We start from the raw sequence: 23,736 nt of genomic DNA, 5'->3' as shown, positions 1-23,736 counted from the left end.
GGGACTGGGAGAAGTAACTCCAGTAGTTGTGTGTTGCCTGCCACCTGTTGAACTTTCTCCAAGATACTTGGTGCTTGTCCCACTCACCTTTGACCCCCTAAAGGCTCCCATTCAGATTCCCTCTCTCAGTTTGTTCTCTTTATTCTAGAATATTGTCAGCTCTTCCACCAAAATTCAGCTGTCCTCTTTTTCCTCCTTCAGAACTCTGTTCCCTGGTGGTGGGAAGTTCTCTGAACTAACCTGAAATGAGATAATGTGTTAACCCAAATGAGTGTCCCTAAGGATGGATTTTTAGGCTCCAAGAAAATATTTTTAGACCAAAGGGTACTTTTATTGCCCTATATTAAATCCAAGTTTTTAGTGGTTTTGTAAAGTAGGACCACCACAGCTTACAGATAAACTCATCTGATGCATTGGGAATTTCATTAGCTCTAAGTCTCTTGAGCACAGCAGTGATCCCAGAGGCAAGAGAGAAAGCTGAATAACAGTGAGAAAAATATGTCAAAATCCCCTTGTTCTTTCTTCTATATCAGGCCAGGAATCACACTCAGAACTAGGGATGTAGATTCAGGTATGTAATTAGACGGTTGAATGGCAGCTGTCAGGCTAAAACAAGGGCTGAGTCAAATGAATGGGAGACCAGGGAGATGAAGACACAGAAGCTGGGCTCCTTGTGTGTGGAGAAGGTTAGATTGTAAACTTCAGTGGCTACACAGTTCTACTAATATTGTGAACAGAGTATATATTATGTGATAATTTTCTTTTTTTGTTGTGACAGAGACAGAGAGAGATAGAGAGAAGGACAGATAGGACTGACAGACAGGAAGGGAGAGAGATGAGAAGCATTAATTCTTCGTTGTGGCTCCTTAGCTGTTCATTGATTACTTTCCATATGTGCCTTGACCAGGGGGCTACAGCAGACAGAGTGACCTCTTGCTCAAGCCATTGACCTTGAGCTGAAGCTGGTGAGCTTTGCTCAAACCAGAGGAGCTCACACTCAAGTTGGCCACCTTGGGGTTTCGAACCTGGGTCCTCCATGTCCCAGTCTGATGATCTATCCACTGTGCCACTGCCTGGTCAGGCTATGATAGTTTTCTTAATACTAATTGCCCACATCCTCAATAAAGATGGGGTTGTATTTCATCGTGCTTTGTTTAAAAAGATAATGAAATGAAATACACTTACAAAACAGTTTATTCATAAGTGATTAACAGTGAAAAAAAATTTGGTGCTAAAGTAAGTAGAACTTGAGTTATCTGGGAAAGTGAGATATTTAAGAGAGATCACTCTCTAGAAGACAAGCACATGCATGCACTTACACAACATGCACACCTAAATCTCTATTCAGATAAGGGACTACAATCTCTGCATCTTGAGTATTCCTTTGGATCAGCTCCATGTATCTTTTCCTTTATCTTGGGATTATACTACTTTGACTTTTCAATTCATAAGTTTCTAATGATTATCTGTACTTCTTGCTGCTACCTCTTTGAGCTAATGGAGTCCCTTGCTTTGTCCTTCTTATTCCAGTCTTACATGAAAGACACTTGGTTGGGTCCTTAGCTGCTGTCTGGCCAGATGTGCTGGTGGAAGGGGTCATTACTCTGTGTCACAATGGCTTGATTCAAAGAAGTAAGATGAGTACTAGCCCCTGTGAGTCGCTAGGCAGCTGGCTCAGGTGAGACAGGGTTGAAGGGTCTAGCATAGAGGAAGATGCAGGCGAGAGCCAGAACTATGTCACTGGGTTAAGTCTTTGAATAGCTTAAGCATATATTGTATTCTTATTTTATAGTTTTATTTTCCCTCTTCAGAAATAATAAATCTTTAACATCATTAATATTGTGTTACTTAAAAGTTGACTTGAGAGGTTGAAGGATGGGTAAGAAGTCTTATGTTCACATTGTTACATTTTTTTCAACCACTGTTATAAATATGCGTATTTAATAATGAACTGTTGGGAAAACTACTATAATAATCTTAAACAAGAGAGTTATTATAGTACATTATTCTGTATTTTTCTATAAATGATCATCTTGATTTGAAATAAGTGAATCTGATAAATTTAGTTATATATTTGTTCTTTGTATTATATCTTTGAGACACTTAGAGAAAAAAATTACTAATTACTAAAAATTAGTAATTTAATAAAGCCTGAATTGTTTTGAAAATGTTGTCCATAATAAGCCATGGTGGTTGGGGAGGAAGCTGGACCTGTTGGGCTGTGAGCCCTCTACCCCCAGATATATTTGTCATTCCTTTCTGAACACTTCCCACTCAATCTCAGTTTAGAGTCCATCTATTTCTTAGCTGTATGAAAAGGCAATTTTGTCAAAATCGTTGGCGTTTATAGACTTCAAGATTTAAAAAAACAGACATGATAGAAAAGGTTGCATCTTACTTACACATTTTCTTAAAACCTGTTTCAAAACAAAGGCTAGAAAAAGTATGTATCTGAGACCCTTAACAAATGTGTTGTTTTGTTGCCAAATAAAGAACAAATTTGAGTTTCTTAGGCAAACAGGCATCATCTCTTATATTAACATGTTACAGCTATTAACATTATCTTCCATGAAAAAAAGTGTGAGAATAATTTTCTATATGTGCTTGAAAGATTTCCCTTGTCCCTGACCCACAGCTGTTGGTTAGAGATGCAGAGCTCCTTTATCCCATTTAAAAATTTTATTTACAGACAAACAAAAATGACAACACAATATATGAGAATTTCTGGGATGCAACAAAAGCAATAATAAGAGGGAAGTTTATATCATTACAGGCTTATAACAAGAAACAAGAGAGATCTCAAGTAAATAACCTAATGTCACATCTTAAGGAATGAGAAAAAGAAAAACAAAGGAAACCCAAAGCAGAAGAAAGGAAATAGTAAAAATTAAAGCAGAATTAAATGAAACAGAGAACAAAAAAGAAACTATAAAAAAGTAATACAATAAAGAGCTGGTTCTTTGAAAAAATCAATAAAATTTACAAACCCTGGCTAGACTCACCAAGGAAAAAAAGAGAAAGAACTCATATAAACAAAATCCAAACTAAAACAGGAGAAATTACCACAGACATTATAGATATGCAAAGGATCATATTAGAATACTATGAAAGGTTATATGCCACCAAATTCAACAACCTGGAGGTAATGGGTAAATTCCTTGAAATATATGATCTTCCTAGATTGAGTTACAAAGAAGTGAAACACCAAAATAGACCCATAAGCAGGGAGAAAATAGAAACAATTATAAAAAAGTCCCCCAAAATAAAAGTCCAGGACCAGATGGCTACACTAATGAATTCTACCAAACATTCAAAAAGATTTGGTACCTATCCTTCTTAAAGTCTTTAAAATAACAGAAGAAGCAATACTTTCTAACACATTTTATGAGGCAACATAACCCTGATACCAAAATATGGCAAAGACAACACACAAAAAAGAAAGCTACAGATCAGTATCTCTAATGAAAACAGATGCAAAAATCTTACACAAAATACTAGCAAATCAAATACAACAACACATTGAAAAAATAATACATCAAAATCAAGTGGGATTCATTCCAGGAGCACAAGGATAGTTCAACATACATAAATCGATCAACTAATACACCACACCAACAAATCAAAGAACAAAAATCATATGATCCTATCAGTAGATGCAGAAAAGACATTCAGTAAGATACAACATTTATGTTTAAAACACTCAATAAAATGGGAATAGAAGGAAAGTACCTCTACATAATAAAGACCATGCATGACAAACCATCAGCTAGTATCATACCAAATGGTGAATAAATGAAGGCTTTCCTTTAAAATCAGAAATGAGACAAGGCTGCCCACTCTTTCCACTCTTATTCAACATAACTATGAAAGTTTTTGCTATAGCAATCAGGTAAGAGAAAAAAATAAAAGGCATTATATTGGGAAATAAAAAGTAAAGGTATCAGTTTTTGCAGATGACATGATCCTGTATAGAGAAAGCCCCAAAGACCCCACCAAAAATCTACTAGAAAAAATAAACCATTACAGTAAAGTCACAGGAAACAAAATTGATATACAAAAATCTGTTGCTTTCCTGTACATCAACAACAAAACTTCGGAAAATGAACTAAAAAAACAATTCCTTTTACAATTGCAACAACCAAGAAATAAAACACTGAAGAATAAACTTAAGTGATGAGAAGAACTTATATACTGAAAAGTGCAAAGCATTATTGAAAAAAATTGAAAAAGACACAATGAAATGAAAAAATATTCCATTTTCATGGTTTGGAAGAATCAACATAGTTAAAATACCCATATTACACAAAACAATATACAGATTTAATGCAATCCCCATCAAAATCCTAATGTCATGTTTTAAAGAAATAGAACAAAAAATCACTAGGTTTGTATAAAAACATAAAAATCCCGAACAGCCAAAGCATTCTTGAGAAAAATGAATGAAACTGAAGGTATCACACTACCTGACTTCAAATTATACTATAGAACCATGATAATCAAAACAGCATAGTAGTAGCAGAAAAATAGGCATACAGACCAATGAAATAGAATCAAAAACCCAGAAATAAAACCATATGTATATGGACAAATCATCTTTGACAAAGGAGCCAAAAGACACAATGGAGAAAAGAATGTCTCTTCAATAAATAATGCTGGAAAAATTGGAGAGCCACATGCAAAATAATGAAACGACTACAATTTGTCCTCTTCTACAAAAATTATTTCAAAATGGATCAAAGACCTAATATAAGATCTGAAACAATAAATTACATAGAAAAAAATATAGGTACTCAACTCATGGCCTTGGCCATAGAGAATAATTTATGAATTTGACCCCAAAGGCAAGGAAAGTAAAGGCAAAAATCAATGAATGGGACTATATCAAACTAAAAAGCTTCTGCACAGCAAAAAAAACTCAAAAAACTGACAACAAAACAAATGGGAAGCCAACTAAATGGGAGATGATATTTGTAAACAATAGCTCTAATAAGGGATTAATATCCAAACTGTACAAACAATTCACTAAGTTCAGCAACAAACAAACAAACATCCAATTAAAAAATGGGAAGAGGACCTAAACAGACACCTTTCCCAAGAGGACATACAAAATGTCAACAAATACTGTATTTTTCGCTCCATAAGATGTACTTTTTCCCCCAAAAGTGGAGGGGAAAATGCCCATGTGTCTTATAGAGTGAAAAATACAATATTTTATTAAATATTTTAACACACCATTTAGTTCAGAATTTTTTTTTCTTATTTTTCTTCTTAAAATCCTAGGTGTATCTTATGGTCAGGTGCATCTTATGGAGTGGAAAATATGGTATATGAAAAGACGCTGATCTTCATTAGCTATTTGAGAAATGCAAATCAAAACTACAATGAGATATCACCTCATACCTGTTAGATTGGCTATTATCAACAAGCCAGGTAATAATAAGTGTTGGAGAGGCTGTGGAGAAAAAGGAATCCTCATTCACTGTAGTGGGAATGCAAATTAGTACAACTATTATGGTGGTTCCTAAAAAATTCAGAATAGAACTACCATATGACTCAGCAATCTCTCTACTGGGTTTCTACCCCCAAAACTCAAAAACATTGGTATGTAAAGACACATGCACCCTCATGTTCATCACAGCATTATTCACAGTGGCCAAAACAAGAAACAACCAAAGTGTCCTCAATAGAAGACTGGATAAAGAAGATGTGGTACATATATACAATGGAATACTACTGTTCAGCCATAAGAAATGACATATTGCAATTTATGACAACATAGATGGACCTTGAGGACTTTATACTCAGTGAAATAAGTAAATCAGAAAAAGCTAAAAACTATGATTTTACACATAGGTGGACTATAAAACAGACTCATGAACATAGATAAAAGTGAAGTGGTTACTAGGGAGTGTGGGGTGTAGGGGAAGGGGTGGGGAGAAAGGTGTAAAGAGGGACAAATATATGGTGATAGAAAATGATTTGCCTTTGAGTGATATGTATACAACATAATCAATAGTTCAAATGTTATAGAAAAGTTTACCTGAAACCTATGAACTCTAATTGATCAATGTTACCGTTAAATTTAATTTCCTAAATAAAATTTTAAAACTTTTATTTTATTTTTTCTTTAATCAAAAGTATATATTACATAAATATTTTTAATGAGATGTGAGTTTCTTATACTCATATATTCTTGGTTGGATCCATTGTATTTATGACCACATTCCATTTACATCATAGATAGTAAATGACTTTGCTCCGAAGGGGGAATGAAACTGTGCTTACCCATCAGTAGCTTGAAATATTCCAACAAACTTTTGCTTTGAGCTTATCTGTGGGAACTTTGATTCACAGAGATCTTTTTAAAAGAATCTTGGGTGAAAAAAGTGAAGTGAAATAAGAGATACGAGCTTTTAGTTATAAGTGATGGGAATTTAATATATAGCACAGGAAATACAGTCAATAATATTGTAATAATTTTGTACAGTGAAATGTGGTTACTAGACATATTGTGGTGACCACATTGTAAGGTATATAAATGTAGAATTATTACCTGGTACACCAGAAACTAATATAATATTGTATGTTGACTATGCTTTAATGATAAAAGAAGAGACTTGAAGGTAGAAATGTGATACCTGTTGCATAGTAGGGTTGGTTTCAATCCTGTTTACTCAGCATATTTGTCTTAAACTACTGCCTTTTGTTAAATTTTGTTTGTCTTATCTTAACATTTTATTTTACATTAAACAGTGTTCATACACTATCATTTCTTTTGTCTTTGTATTATTTTCTTTATCTTAATTGCCCTTAATTTTTGTTATATGAATTCATATGGTATTTAATAGCCTGGACTTTTGCTCATTTTCGGCTTTAACCTACTGATTGCATATAGTTTCTATGAATTTTCTGTTTGAATTAGGATTATGTTGAAGGACACAAAACAGAAAATCTCTAGTAATAGAAACAGAAAGAAGATAGAAGCTGAGTTGACTTCTTTCTCCCTTGCATAAAAGATGTGCGCAGGCAGTACTGAAGGCTGGCAGAGTAACCCATTATCTTCGAGGACCAGGGGCCAGTCCTTCTGATGCACATCCTAATGTATGTTTTCCAGATTCCTGGCCAGCTAGTCCAAGATGGCTGCTGCAGCTCCAACTGGAAAAGTAATAAAATCAGAATGTTTCTAATTGAAGCATCTTTCCAGAAGTCTCACAGAGCTCTTGTGCTTACCCTCATTGATCAGAACATGGTTACTTGGTTGCACCTGGCTACAGGGTTGGCTGGTGAGTATAGTCTTATATTGTAGGGGGACAACGTGCCTAGCGAAAATCAGGGCTCTGTGACTAAGTGGAAAGGTGAGAAGAATGCTGATCTAGGTAGCTAGTAGTATTTGTTACTTATTTTCTTATTTTATGCTACTTATTTTTAAATTAATCTCTATTTTATACTTATAAGCACTTTACATTTTGTTTCACTGTTTAATGATATTTTACTTTAAGAACTATTTTTTTTTGTATTTCACCTTTTTTTTTGCTGTTAGCTGTACATTATTTTTTTCTCCAGTTTTGTTGAGATATAATTGACATATAACATTATATAAGTTTAAGGTATACAATATATAGATTCATTTTTATATGTATGTCTTATAAAATGATTATCACAATAAGTTTAGTTATCATCTATCACTTTGAGATTCATTTAGACATGATTATTGCTTGTGATTTTTTTCTTTTTGACTTGTTATAAAGTCTCTATTCTCTAGTTTAGAATGACAGGAAAGACAGAAATAATGGAAACATCTAAGATAGGAACAATTTTAGGCAAAGGAAGTAGGCTGATTTTCCCATCATTGGGGCCTAAGCTGTCATTTGCACTCCCTATAAAATACTTCTTGTCTTATCAGTGTTGAATCTTCTTATGCTAAGGACTTAAACCTAAATAACCTAATAGAGTCTCAAGATGAAAGCTTTCCCCAACATCACACAAGATAACTATAATTTCATCTTTATTAATAATTCTTTTGTGTACAGATATTGACATTGTCTCTATGCTCATGAAGTTTCAGGCTACTCCAGGAAACTAACATTAAATCCAAATCATCCAGAGCTTTAGCCTGTAAGTAGGCGAGAGAAAGGACATTGAAGACAAAGAGTGGGGCCTTGTGTGTTTAAGGAGCATAGAGAGACCGGTATGGATGAGCTGGGGCTAACAGGAGTGGGCAGGGAAAGAGGAAAGTGGGGTCAAATGAAATCAGGAAGAAATGACAGAAAATGAAGCCAAGGGACACAATCTGCAAGGACTCATGTGCCATAAAACGAACTGCGGCTCTCGCCTGACCAGGCAGTGGCGCAGTGGATAGAGCATTGGACTGTGATACAGAGGACCGGGGTTCAAGACCTCGAGGTCGCCAGCTTGAGTGCGGGCTCATCTGGTTTGAGGAAAAGCCCACCAGCTTGAACCCAAGGTTGCTGGCTCCAGCAAGGGGTTACTTGGTCTGCTGAAGGCCTGCGGTCAAGGCACATATGAGAAAGCAATCAATGAACAACTAAGGTGTTGCAACACGCAATGAAATACTAATGATTGATGCTTCTCATCTTTCTCTCTGTTCCTGTCTGTCTGTCTCTATCTATCCCTCTCTCTGACTCACTCTCTGTCTCTGTAAAAAATAAATAAATAAATAAGAATTTAAAAAAAAAACCCGAACTGTGGCTCTCATATCCCTCATCTGAAGAACAGTGGAAAGTCTCTGAGGGTTAAAGGCAGAGATGGATTAGATTTTCCTTTTAAAAAGTTTCTGGGAAATGGGGGGGGGGGATGAATGGCAAAAGTGGATGTTTGAGCTTTCACATGTTAGATGATGCCGTTGTTATCAGTAGGGATAAACTCTGAACCGCTTTTATAATTGGTTGGTGGAGTTGCTATCCATATTATTTAGCCAGTATAGCTTATGACCAAAGGCAAGGCTTTATGGAATGATTGTAGTCTGAGGCAAGGACTAACATCTGAAGAATAGATCCTGCCATGTGGCCATTATTAACAACATCATATTCTCTTCAACTGAGCTCCCCTCTCCAGAGACAGACACTTAGAATATCAGCCAACAGGAATGCATAATCTTAACTTTTATAATAAGGTGAGAAGTAGACTTTAAAATCAGATGTGACTAGGGTCATGAGTGCCTCCTACACAAACACTCTAGGTTTCAATTAACATCAAAATTTACAAAAAGAAATTTGGCGAATTGTGCCCTTTTTCTATTTCTTTTAAAGCAAAGGAAACTTAATGTTTAACTTTATTTTCTCTGTGTACAGAACCTCTAGTTTAAAATCTTAAATTATATCTCTCTTCCCTTGTACATTAGAGATGATTCCCCACAGGCAAGACCAAATTCTATCCTAAAGAATGGTGTGCAATTCATCCTGACATTCTTATTTAGCTCTGGTGTCTTTCTTCCTGCTTTTATCTGTTAAGAGTATATATGTCATAATATCTGAATCCCCAGCTGGATCCCCGTCAACAGGAGTAACTCTTGCACTAACCAGAATTTCTTTGAATTGCAAACAGATTTAGAAATGTGGGCTTTATCCTCCATGTGTGGTTGTGGGTTTATACTCATAATATAACTCAGACTTTGCATTATAATCAGGCTGAATAAATACACCCCAAACTGAATATGTACAAAATTATACATGCATGCATGTGCACGTGCGCTCATACACACACACACACACACACACACACACACATACACGAATATGTATATATGTAGTTGGATTAAACTGTGAACACAAGTCTGGGATTATTAACAGATAAACACGTGTCAAAAGTACAGGTCTTATTTTCTTCAATGTAATATATTTTTAAGTTATATATTTTATAAGAACTTCCCATTTCAAAATTGATATTAATTTAATAACTGTTCAACTTAATAATTGTGTCAGTTCTTTTGTTCACTTAAGCAAACATTTATCGATGTTCTCTTATGGACAGGAGCTAAGCTATTATTCTAGTGAAGCACAATTATTCAAATATTACTTATCTACTTTTTAGGCTACGCAGGCTTTTTATTCCTCCTCCTTGCCTTTCTGGTTGCTTTTTGAACATGTAATTATTCATTGTCCTTTAGCATCTCTGCTAGATAATGGACAGGAAAAAGGAAATGAAAGAAAAGTCAGATCAAGCATTTCTGCTATGTGTATGAAAATTTGGTAGGAAAAGACTTTTTTGGAGTGGTGGGGGTGATATGCTCTCCTTATGTTTGAGCAACAAGTAGATTTCTACTACTCCCTCACCAATGCCTCACCCCAGCATTATCTAATATTTTGACTGATTTAATCTTGCTCAAATTCAAGTTTACCTTTAGACTTTAACAAGGTTATACAGTTTTAACCTTATTACCTTGCATGAGGTATGGTGAATCCAGATAGATGTAAGCGGAGGGAGAGAAATGAGAGTTTTACGTTAGTTATGTTCACCCTTCCCTGGGTAGAACACAGCACACTGTGTGACACCCCCAGGGAAGGCACTGAGGCCCAGCAGGAAGCTGAGGGAGTGAAGGGAAATGTGGGCAGAGCCTTTACTGTGGTTTCTGTGGGAAGGAGCAGGCGAGGCAGAGAAGCAGGCTGAGGATTGGTTGGCTTGAATCATTTCAGTGAGCCCTGGGGTGTAGGGGTTGTCCCTCACCATCTGGACCTGCCTCGGGGTGATTAGGGCTGGCATATCAGCGGCCCAGAATGTGAGAGCCCTATTAGGAAGGGGGTAGGGAGGTGAGCTTAGCTACCCAATAAGTAGAACTGACCAGTCAGGACCTTAAAACTGAGTCAAGACAGAAGTTTAGAAAACTATTACATATACAGTGTGTCCGTAAAGTCATGGTGCACTTTTGACTGGTCACAGGAAAGCAACAAAAGACAATAGAAATGTGAAATCTGCACCAAATAAAAGGAAAACCCTCCCAGTTTCTGTAGGAGGATGTGGCAGCATGTGCGCATGCGCAGATGATGACGTAACATCGTGTATACACCATGTCAATCAAGATGTGGACGGTACAGAGGAAAGTTCAGTGTGTTCTGTGGCTCTCTAAATTTGAATCCATGACCAAAGTGCAACGTGAATATCAGTGCATTCATAACGAAGCGCCACCACATAGGAATAACATTACTTGGTGAAATAAGCAGTTGAAGGAAACTGGCAGTTTGGTGGAGAAACCCCGTTCTGGTAGGCCATAGGTCAGTGACAAGTCTGTAGAGGCTATATGGGATAGCTACCTAAGGAACCCTAAAAAATCTGTGCGTGAGCCCACATTGAACTGCACTGAATAGGTATGAAACTAGGAGAGTTTTCCTTTATTTGGTGCAGATTTCACATTTTTATCATCTTTTTTTTCTTTCCTGTGACCAGTCAAAAGTGCACCATGACTTTATGGACACACTGTACTTATTAAATACTTTTAAATATCGTATGACAATATCTATTTCTCTTCTCATTGTCGCCTCTCATGTCATGGCTATTTTACCTCTTGCTCAGAGTCCATAACTGACTTCCGTTTAGCATGAGAGTCATCCTCTTCCAGCCCACTTGGGATCATTTCTCTATGTTGCAGCCAGTGTGAGCTTAAAAAATGTCTCTTTCCTCTGTCTTCACATGAGCCCCACCCCCTGGAAACATGGCTTCCCATTGTTCTTGGAACAGAGCTCCCATGTGGCCCTACCTTGGCTGCTTCATCTCCTGCAACTTCTACCCCACCTGCTTTGGTCTTTTCTCTGCACATTTGCAACACTTTTCACATGCTTTCCCCCCAGATAGTCACCAGCTATATTTATTATATCTAATACACTATGATTAGAAGACACACCATTATTTTTCCAAAAAAGGAAAAGAACTAGCAATTAAAAGGTGAGTCAATGTCTTATTAATAACTCTGGAGAATGCAAAATCAGGCTTCCTCAGCCTATTTTTGCATTTAGATTTTTTTTTCGTCTTTGAAGGGATTAATATCTGCTGCCCTTGCTAGCATTCCCTGGTGTGTGATAAGCCAGGTTTTGCATGTTGCTCAGCAACAAAACAGATCCCAACTTCCACCACTTGTAAGCATCTTCTGTTGCAAAATGCATTTAGCTATTGCTTTTCAAAGTAAACGTTGTAGTCATTCCTCCAGCAAGAAATAGTTGCTCCACTAATATCAAACCCAGCATTCTCCTTTGTTTCCATATCTTTCAGCATAATACCCTTTCCTTTGACAGAAAACCAAAAACATTTTAAAGCATGTTGACAACACCACAATGTATATTACTCCATTGAAGAAAGGACAGTCTGAACAGCCTTGACCAATTCATGCACAAAAGAACAACAATAATGTCACAACAGGTTCCTTTCTGTTTTATTCACTGGAACTCATATTCTCAAAACTATCCTTACATGATTTTTACATTATGTATTCTTGTTCAATTCTGATAATTAAACTGATTTGTCAATTTTCATGCCACAGCCTCAGGAAATGCAATTGATACCAGCCTAGCTTGTTATTTAGTTGACTAGAAGTTGACAGTTTTCTGCAAACAGGAAGAGTTCACTCTGAAATCGTCTAATGGATATATAAAATTGTTACAGATGTTCACCTTAATTAATGCTTCTCTGTACCAGGAAATGCCTTTTTTGTGTGTATATGTGTATTTTTTCTGAAGTGAGAAACGGGGAGGCAGAGAGACAGTTTCCCGCATGCACCCGACCAGGATCCACCTGGCATGCCCACTAGGGGGCAATGCTTTGCTCATCTGAGGCACTGCTTCATTCAACCAGAGCCATTCTAGCACCTGAGACAGAGGCCAAGGAGCCATCTTCAGCCTGAGCCAACTTTGCTCCAGTGGAGCCGTGGCTGTGGGAAGGGAAGAGAGAGATAGAGGAAAAGGAGAGGGGGAAGGATGGAGAAGCAGATGCATGCTTTTCCTGTGTGTCCTGGCCAGAAATCAAACCTGGGACTTCCACACGCTAGGCTGATGCTTTACCACTGAGCCACTGGTCAGGGTTGAAAATTCCTTTTTTTTTTAAATTTTATTACCTGTTTCTTACTCAAACAAAGCATTCTTTATAATACTATGTTAACGGATTTGAACCAGAAAAAAATTACTTTCTACAAAATCTTTTTACTAGCTATTTGAAAAACGACATAAGTAATCTCTTTTCTATACTTAATAGACAAATATTATTTTTCTTTATTAAAAGAGACTATATTGTCTTTTCCCCAAGAGGCTATGATTACACCACCATTATTAACATCATCATTGTCTTTGTTATTTCTATGGCACTTCATACTTTTCAAAGGATTTTTACATATATTATCTCCATGTCTCTACTTTTCAGTTTCCACTAGCCAGCCACAAGTATACAATAAATGTATGTTGTTGAATAGAATAAATAAATGAGTGAGCAAATGAATGAATACCTCATAGTGTTACATCTACAATAATTCATATTCTCAGGTAGCTTGTGTCATCTTCAGTAGTATCTGCCTTGAACTGGCTTATTTTCTAGAACTTCATCATACTTGACAATACATTTTTAATCTGATGTAAATTGAAATGTGAGTTATGAAAAAAAGCATGTACTTTGTCCAGGATTTTGTTTAAAAAATAAGGTTTAGATGGATGAACAATAATAATAAAAGAGTAAGGGTTGAAAAACTTTCCTTCAGCTCCTGTCAACTTTTAATTATAGCAGTCCTGCCTTATTTGTGGTTTCACTTATCATAGTTTTAGTTACCTAGGGTCAATCATGGTCAAAATACTACATAGACAATTCCAGAAATAAGTGATTTATATGATTTAAGTGGTGTGCCCTTCTAGTAGCATATAAAATCTTGAGTTCCTTCTTTCTCCCTCCCCAGGTGTGAACAACCCTTTGTCCAGCCTCCTATACGGTAGCTGCTCTAATATGTTAGTCATGTAGGAGCCCTCTTGGTTATCAGATGGACTGTGATGGTATCAAGTGCTTATGTTTAATCCGCCATTATTTTACTTGCCAATGATCCCAAAGGTCAAGAGTAGTGATGTTGGCAACTTGGGTATGCCAAAGAAGAGCTATAAAGTGCTTCCTTTAAGTGAAAAGTTGAAAGTTCTTGACTTTAAAAGGAAAGAAAATAATCATATGCTGGGGTTGCTAAGATCTACAGTAAGAACAAATCTACCCATGAAATTGTAAAGAAAAGGAAACCCGTGCTAGTTTTGCTGTTGCACCTCAGAGTGCAAAAGTATGGTCACAATGCATGGTACGGGCTTAAATACTTAGTTAAGGTGGAAAAGGCATTAAATCTGTGGTGGAAGACATGGACACAAAACATGTTTCTTTTGATAGCACTTGTTGCACCAGAAAGCATTGAGGATTTCAGCAAGGGACCTCCAGGAATGAGTAACACCAAGCTATTCATTGTAACTAAGGGATGGTTAAATAGATTCAGGAATAGGTTTAGACTGAAAAAATATGAAAATCATGGGACAGAGTGAGAGAACATCCACATAACTTTTATTACAGTATATTTATAAATTTTCTATTTTATTACTAGTTATTGTTAATCTATGACTGTACCTAATTTATAAGTTAAATTTTATCATAAGTATCTATATATACAAAGAAGCATAGAATTTGGTGTTACCCATAGTTTTAGGCAGCCACTGGGATCTTGGAAAGTATTCACCATGGATAAGAACTGGGAGGACTACTGTATACCTTTTACCTTGTGTGGAGAATTAACAAGGTATGTTAACTACCTGCTAGGTCTCAGATGCTTTTATACATTATTGCATGTGGTCTGGTCACATGTTATTTTCTCTTGCTAATGCTGTGGGTAGTATCTCTTATTCCCTTATGGAGAGAAGCCTTTTGCCGCTTCTCACAAAGGTGAGAAGCATTCACTCATGGGTGCTTATCAGTCTGTTACAAGAGTGATCCCAATGTGTGTTGCTTATTCATTTCTTTTCATCTTAGTTGGGTGAATTGCTTCCCATCTAAATTGGCTGTCGCTCCAGCATCCTTTCATTGAAAGGCTCGGGATTTCAGTCTTGAGGTCCTTCTCATTTGCTAAAGTTGCACTCATTTGTTGTTGTTGGTTCCCTGCTCAGTGAAACTTATCCAAAAAGTCTGAAAAGTCACAGTCTGAGCTGAGATGGCACTTGCTATGAGCTGTAAAAACCATCAGCTGATCCATGGACCTTTCTTTTATGGGTCCCTGGAGGCTATTTCCAGAAACAGAGAGGAACAATGGTTGGCCTAACTAACTGACCTTCCCCCTAGTGGGTGAGACTATGAACAGCAGTTTCAAGTTTGTTTCTGAGTTTATTTTTTCCCTTCTAACTGGTTGTTTTCACAGAAACCATACAAGGCAGCTCTATAGTAACATCCTGCTTCCATCACATATCTGAATAATTGCTCAATGGTTTCACAGTGCCAACTTTGTTGTACTTGCCTTTAAATTTTATACTTTTCACTGACTTGCAACCTAATGAAGAGCATACCAAAGAATAAGTAAAATCACAGAACTTGCAATTAAAAAAGAGAAGCTTCCTCAATCTCAGGGTAAATAAACCACTTAGTGTGTATTATTTGCTGACATTTCTACAGAAAAGGTGTGTGATAGGATTGGTGACATGTGAAGCATATTAACCTTGACTCTGCTGTCATAATATGCACATGGTGGTGACTGTGACACCAGTGCATCTCCTAGAGACTGACGTTTCAGTTTCTCAAATGGTGCCATAGAAATGACTGGTTTGAGTGTTACTGGACAGTACACACTGATTGTGTTATAAAAGCAGCAAAGATGTTATATTCAGAATGCTGACTTGCTAACATTGTCAGTAGATTTTTTCCCCCTAGAAATTTCTTTTTTTGGGGAGAAAAAACAGCTTGAGAATAAATTAGAAATTAAGGTGAAAATAAGTAAAGCCAATTCCATGTTGATGCAAAGGTTTTAAATATTCCACGTGAGGACTGGGTACTTTAAAATGGTATCCTCTTTTTTTTACCCAAAGTGCTGAATATTGGAACTAGTCAATAAATATTAAATGTTTTTAATTGAAAATAAAATCACCTACATTTCTCAGAGGTCTGGCTTTAGGCACTTCCATTTGGACTATCTTCTGCTTCTCCTTGAATTTATTGTGGCCAATATAGGAGAGAACTTTTTCTTAATAGTAGAATTCTATTTTATAACCATGTAATTTGATTTTACTAAAGCTATTTTTTTGTGTGGGTTTATTGCATGTACTTATTTACTATATTTCTATTCCTATCCTCATTTATTTCTGATGTTTGTACATTTAGCTTGCTAGGAAATAATCCTATGCCTGTCCCCTTCATTTTTCTATGTTACAATTTAGAAAGCAATTCACAAGAATTTCACTTATGCTGTATACATCAGACACAATTTTACTTTCTACGGAGATCATTTTCAGAATGGATTCTTTATGTTCAAGTTGCCAAGAAAACTATTTTCTTGGCATAGCTATGATTCATATATATGTATGTATGTATAAATGTAGATATGGGTATATATATATCATATATTATATTCTTGTACCTGTCTTTAATTTAAAAAGTTTGCCAGAGAAATGGCAATTTTTAAATAATTCTCTAATTAAAGATTTGGAGATTTATCTAATATTAGGTGTTCATGCAATTTAATTTTATAGATTTGATTTACTACAATCAATTCTCAGATGATTTTTATGTTGAAGTAAATGTATTATGATGCTATCCTGAACAGTGACCTGAGCTTTCAGTTGTGTATACAGAGAAGTCTGAGATCTCTCTCTGTCTACCATTGTGTTCCCTGCTGTTAGACTGTGATGAGCTGGACCCTCAAAACATTTCTAGGTAGGCCAAGTAAAGTGGTGCATTTATAAAAACCACTGTGAAGACTGTACCTCCTAAATAACAGTGTTAGAGTTCTTGCAAATCACCTACTCCAGGGGAAATGTAAAACATTGCCATTATTGATGACATAATGGTGGTAGTTAATAGAATTGTGTGAATTTGCCTGAAATTATATCTTCCATTGCATTAGAACCTGAACATAGCCATTTAAAAAATCTAGAAATGCCCTGAAGCATGTTTTGTGTTGGGGATTTGAAGAAGAGGAGATTGTATGACATGGTTGCCTAGGAGAGGAGAGATTGCTAGAGTATGAAAGACTAGTACATGGCAAAGACAGGAAAGGATAGACTATTTTATCCTAAGACATAAAATATTCAGATTTGTAACCACTGTAAATGAGAACTACTACATACTGAGATAATATTCAACATTCCTCAGTTTCTGTATTCAACTATTTTGTTCAATTACATACATATGATGATCTCAGATCCCCCTACCGCCCCAAACCATAAAGTCAATGAATTTATGCAGTGAACCTGTCAGAAATTATTGTGGACCAAAGAGAATGGGAGAGTAAAGGGCTGGCAGACAAGTATTTTGCCAGGTGGATCTTGGTATTTCTTTGGATCAGAGCGCATGGATGTGAAACAATTCTGCTACTATTGGGCAGTCCCTGGACAAGACTAATTCAATGGGGAAAATGATTGTATTTTTTTATTTACTTAATTTTTTTCAGAAACATGCACTTTATTTCAATCCAGGAAGCTAAGCATAATATAAATGATGACTGAAAAATCCATCCATTAACACTTAGCTTGCTTTTTTGTTTTATGTGGGTAAACCAAAGAAAACATAAGTAGTTTTTTTTGTTTGTTTGTTTGTTTTTGTTTTTTTTTTTATCATTTGTATCCTTCATTTACTTCACAGGAGCGGAATCCCTGGGCCTTGTGATAATTTGGGAAATCTTGACTATCCCTGTGAGAGAAGGAGCCCTGCTGAACTTTACTCAGAATAATGCAGGATAAACTCTTCATAATTCCCAGCAAGAGCCCAGTCACTCCATTTGCAACTTCCTTGTACCAACCATCATTGTTCTTTTTATTTTATTTTATTTTAATTTTTATTTTTATTTATCTTAGTGAGAGGAAGGGAGGCAGAGAGACAGAGTCCCACATGTGCCCTGACTAGGATCCACCCAGCAAGCCCACTAGGGGGCCGTCTTCTGCCGATCTGGAGTCATTGCTTCATTGAAATCGGAGCCATTTTTTAGTGCCTGAGGTGGAGGCCAGGAAGCCATCCTCAGTGCACGAGGCAATTTGCTCGAACCAATTTAGCTATAGCTGCAGGAGGGGAAGACAGAGTAGGAGAGAGAGAGAGAGAGAGAGAGAGAGAGAGAGAGAGAAGGGACAGGCGGATGGGTGGAGAAGCTGATGGTCGCTTCTCCTATGTGCCCTGACCAGGAATCCAATCTGGGACTTCCACTTGCTGGGCCAGTGCTCTACCACTGAGCCAACTGACTCGGGCTTCATTGTTCTTCTTGGTGACATGAGTAATCATAAATTACCATAACATTTCCAAATAATTGGAGCCTATAGTAGACACTCTTCAGTATAAGGATCACTATATTCAATTCCCATTGCCTCCTCTTCTTTGTGATCTTCTAGGGGAGGATATTGGGGGGGGGGGATGGGGAGATTTACCAAAGACTGGGACTTCCATAGGTGGTGCTGATACCTCTGAAATATTTTCTTGGACTCTGGCCACAAATCCCATTAAAGGTAACTGAAGATTTATCTGTAGGATGGAGGGAGAAAGAGGAGCAAGAGCTACTGGATTCTGGATATACAGGTTTCTTCATTCATTTGATTCTGAAGGTTTGTTTGTGAAGTTATGAAAGGAGGGCATCTATAATGAACGAGAACCCTACTATTGGGGAAGTATGGTGAGACGCAAGTCTATTCATACTGTAGAACTGAACAGGATGACCTGCAAAGACACTGGGGGGAGAAGGAGTAGAAACAGCAATGGGAACTCCTACAGTCCCATCTCCACTGCTCTCCTGACTGCTTCTCTGACTACTTGGGTGGCTTCTTCCACTACTCCCACTGCTATAAATTCCATTACTTTGATTCATAGACATGTCCTCACAGGACTCAGCTGCAAGGGAGTCATAAAACAGGTTGTGCTAGATATGTGATCATTTGGTATCACTGGAGGGGGCCTGAGGGTTTATGAGTTGGAGGTGTTATACACAACAGCCCGTTCATCTTCATATTCTGGGTACCACTCACCTTTACTCTATGTACAATGTCATTTAGAATTGTATAGTTAATAAGTTTTCTAATATAATAAAGCATCTTCAAGGGTAGCTGGAACAATAATCTTATGTGTCTTGAAGTATTTTTTTTTAAATGAGAGGAGGGGAGATAGCGACACAGACTCCCACATATACCCTGATTGGGATCCATCCACCAAACCCTGTCTGGGGATGATGTTTGAATCAACCAAGCTATTTTTATTGCCTGAGGCAGATACTCAACCAACTGAGTTATCCACAGTGCCCAGGGCTGATGCTCAGACCAACTGAGCCACTGGCTGCAAGAGGGGAAGAGGGAGAGAAGCGGGAGAGAGAGAAAAAAAAGCAGATGATCACTTCTAATGTTTGTCCTGACCCGAACAAAACCTGGGATGTCTGCATGCCAGGCTGATGCTTACTCTATCCACTAAGCAAACTGGCCAGGGCCTTGAAGTGTTTTTATTGTTAATCAAAATTTTAATTTTTCTTCTTGCTATTTTCTCTTTATGAATATCAACGGTTTGTGAATTATGATTGATTGACAATTTCATCCTTTGTAGCTGGGATGCCTGGATAGCTAGCATCTGTAGTATATTGTTGGCCATGGTGTTTATCATATAGGTAACACTTGCTAAGCATTGAGTGGTGTAGGCTTTGGTTTATTCTTGTGCTTGCTGCTTATCTGCTGACTGGATGTACTTGTTTTTTTTTTTTTTTTTTTTTTTTTTTTTCTTTCTGAAGCTGGAAACGGGGAGAGACAGTCAGACTCCCGCATGCGCCCGACCGGGATCCACCCGACACGCCCACCAGGGGCGATGCTCTGCCCACCAGGGGGCATGCTCTGCCCCTCCAGGGTGTCGCTCTGCCACAACCAGAGCCACTCTAGCGCCTGGGGCAGAGGCCAAGGAGCCATCCCCAGCGCCTGAGCCATCTTTGCTCCAATGGAGCCTTGGCTGCGGGAGGGGAAGAGAGAGACAGAGAGGAAGGAGGGGGGGGTGGGGGGTGGAGAAGCAGATGGGCGCTTCTCCTATGTGCCCTGGCCGGGAATTGAACCCGGGTCCCCCGCACGCCAGGCCGACGCTCTACCGCTGAGCCATCTGGCCAGGGCTAGGATGTACTTGTTTTTATAGTAATCAGCAACCCATTCGAGATTTGTGTAACTGTTGAAGAGGGACTGGCTGCGATTTTCTCCTCCAGCAGCATCTGTAGCTCTGTCATCTTCACATCCTTCTCCTCCGCACAAAGACTGCAGAGGTAGTAGGGAAACCCAAGACTTGGAGAAACTGATTATCTATATTTTTTAAACAGCCCAGTGTGTGAAGTGAGTTAACACTCTCACTTATATTAAAGCATAATATTAAAAACATTTTATTTAGATTGGTATTTCACATGTTCACCTCTTCCTCCTTAAACCTAATCAATGCTTGATTGTCATGAAAAATATGTTTTGGTCATCCAGGGAATATCTCTTTCCAGTAAACTGATATGTTTATTTTACTAAAATAGTCTTAATTTTTTTTAATTGAAATGTTCTTTGATACATTTACAAACATCATCTCTTCATATTTAATTAAAGCAGTGATTTTCAGTTTCACTTCCTTTATGGGAAATGTTTAGCTCTTTAGTTCTGTAGTGTTTATCTGGTTCTAGGTGTCTGCACTATTTCAATTCCAATTTTAGTATCAATTTTAATAACTTTATTTCTATGACAAAGTATGTGAGTTTTGCCAAAGTCAATCCAGTGAGCCTCTGTGTCTAACCTTTTAGTTTTCTCAATTGTTTTAGAGCCTTATTTTCTAAAACTCCTATTCCAATTGCTTTCTGATTCATATTCGGTGATTGGTTGCCACCCAGTGCAAAACTACTTCATTTATTGATTTTGCTTTTCTCTCCAAATATGACAGGATTTTGAGGTGAAAAAAATTTTTTTGTGTGTATAACAAGTTATACCTTTTTCTTTATGTCATTTTTGCCACTTAAAAAGGAAATGTCTTCTCATTTTCTTGCACTTTTCATTAAGTTGGTCATTTTATTTTCTAATTGTCTCATTCTTCCACTGGTGATCATGGCATTTATATTTGATCTGCCACATATTTCCACAATCAAAGCAAAAAGAATATCTACACTCATGAATAAGGAAAAAATTTTGTTTTAGTTCAATTAAAATATATTTTTAATTTTTTTATTTTTCCGAAGCTGGAAACGGGGAGGCAGTCAGACAGACTCCTGCATGTGCCCTACCGGGATCCACCCGGCATGCCCACCAGGGGGGGATGCTCTGCCCATCTTGGGGCGTCGCTCTGCTGCAATCAGAGCCATTCTAGCACCTGAGACAGAGGCCACAGAGCCATCCTCAGTGCCCGGGCAAACTTTGCTCCAGTGGAGCCTGGGCTGTGGGAGGAAAAGAGAGAGACAGAGAGGAAGGAGAGGGGGAGGGGTGGAGAAGCAGATGGGCGCTTCTCCTGTGTGCCCTGGCTGGGAATTGAACCTGGGACTCCTGCACGCCAGGCCGATGCTCTACCACTGAGCCAACCAGCTAGGGCAATATTTTAAAGGAGATGAAGTCAGTACATATTCTTTAATGTCTGGGACTAGCTGACATTTCAACAGTTTATAGGGTCAGCATACTAATAGAACTTAAGTGATGTTTATTATCATTTTAATGAACTTCAATTTTGATTTCAAATATTATTTTTTAATAAGAAGAATAAGAATTGTTTATCAACAAATTATGATAGATTGCTCTACCTTTTCCCTCCTTCTTTTTGATGATAAAGGATTCTCATCCTATTCTATTAAAATTGATACTCAAATGGGACAAAAATTAAAGCATAGATACTGTAGTTTATTGACATTTTCCTTTATTATGCTTTGTTCATCAAATGTGTAATTAGATCTGCTTCAATATTTTGCTTTGTCTCAAAATACTCTTGGTTTTTGTTATTTTCATTTTTTCTTAAGCTTAGACACATTGCATTAAAAAAATCTTAAGATTTTATTGTATGGTGGTATGCAAAGAATTTAAATAACTTGCCTGAGTCCACAGAGCTAATATGTAGCAAGTGTTTTTTCCAAACTTAAGTCTGCATCACTGCAAAGTATTTGTTTTGCCACTATGCAATACAACTTTGGTAGTGAAAGCCAAATCCATCTATATTCTTACTGCTTGTCAACAATATTGACAGAACTCTACAATTTGGCTCTCTTCACTGCCTGTACTTTGTTATTCTGTTTTCATCAACATGACTTTATATCCTAGAAACTCTTGCACAGAAAGATAAAAAGAATTTTATTGTTCACACCTGGAAGTTTATAGGAAACTCCATTTAAAGGAAAACCACATTGTTCAACTATTAACAAGATAGCCTCAAATGACTATTTATGCTCCAAGACTCTTCTATTGGTGCAGCAATATCCTCTCCTTGCTTAGTTCACTGACCCTAAATGGTTCTATTACGATCTTACCTAATCCCCATCAAACTCCCACACTTAAAGATCTGTCTTAACTAGATTCCAAAACCTCACACACATACTGACTTTGCCTGTCCCATCTAAGATACCAGAAAACTTTGTCAAGATAGTAGTTTGCTGTACTATAGTAAGCAATCATTTCTATTTGCCTTATCTTGAGGTTGGCTTGTTTATATTTTCAGGGGTCCAGCATTTGAAGTTTGTTAAGACTTTCTTTTCTTTGATTTGATTATATGATACTTCTCTCATTTATTTGGTTTCTATGACAGAAGTGCTAAATAGATATCTGTTGCATTTTTTTTTTTTTTTTTTTTTTACAGAAACAGAGAGAGAGTCAGAGAGAGGGACAGACAGACAGGAATAGAGAGAGATGAGAAGCACCAATCATTAGTTTTTCGTTGTGAAATCTTAGTTGTTCATTGATTGCTTTCTCGTATGTGCCCTGACCATGGGGTCACAGCAGACCGAGTAACCCCTTGCTCAAACCAGCGACCTTGGGTCCAAGCTGGTGAGCTTTTGCTCAAACCAGATGAGCCCACGCTCAAGCTGGCAACCTCGGGATTTCGAACCTGGGTCATCCGCATCCCAGTCCGACACTCTATCCACTGCGCCACCACCTGGTCAGGTGCATAATTTTTAAAGAGACAACAAACTCTCTTTTTGTTTCCAGTCTTAAATCTTCTTATTGGTGTGTAATCTGAGTAATTTATTTTCAATTTTCTTCTTCAGGAGATGATGATTTAAGTTACAGGGTTTTTGTGAAAATTAAATAGGCAGAATCTTTGAAAATGTGCTGTAGAGTATTATGCAAAGGCAGAATAATCTTGTCATTGGTACCACTTATTCTTTCTAGTGGTACTATTTGTTCAACGTTGAACAGATTTCTGGCTGAAGTTTTAAAGTGTTGATGAGGGAGACTTTGTAAGTGAGAATGATTTTCAGGTTTCTACACTATGGGACAGGATGGTGGTTTGCCATTTTCTGAGCTAGAGAAAACCGTACAAGGAGAAGAAGGGGAGATGGAGGTTAGGGGCAGGACAAAAAGTGAGAAGACAATAGATGAATTTTTTCCTATGACATTAACCGCTCCTTAGCATCTAACT

At 37.3% G+C, this 23,736-nt stretch overlaps 1 pseudogene; it reads right to left on the bottom strand.

Annotated features, from left to right (window-relative positions):
- Positions 1-17,868: 17,868 nt before the first annotated feature.
- On the bottom strand, positions 17,869-20,380 carry LOC136328525 (abl interactor 2-like; annotated as a pseudogene).
- Between the last annotated feature and the right edge of the window lie 3,356 nt (positions 20,381-23,736).

The sequence above is a fragment of the Saccopteryx bilineata genome, chromosome 3 (genome assembly GCF_036850765.1).
Source record: "Saccopteryx bilineata isolate mSacBil1 chromosome 3, mSacBil1_pri_phased_curated, whole genome shotgun sequence".
In the NCBI taxonomy this organism is placed as follows: Eukaryota; Metazoa; Chordata; class Mammalia; order Chiroptera; family Emballonuridae; genus Saccopteryx; species Saccopteryx bilineata.
This window is presented reverse-complemented; position numbering and strand designations above follow the sequence as displayed.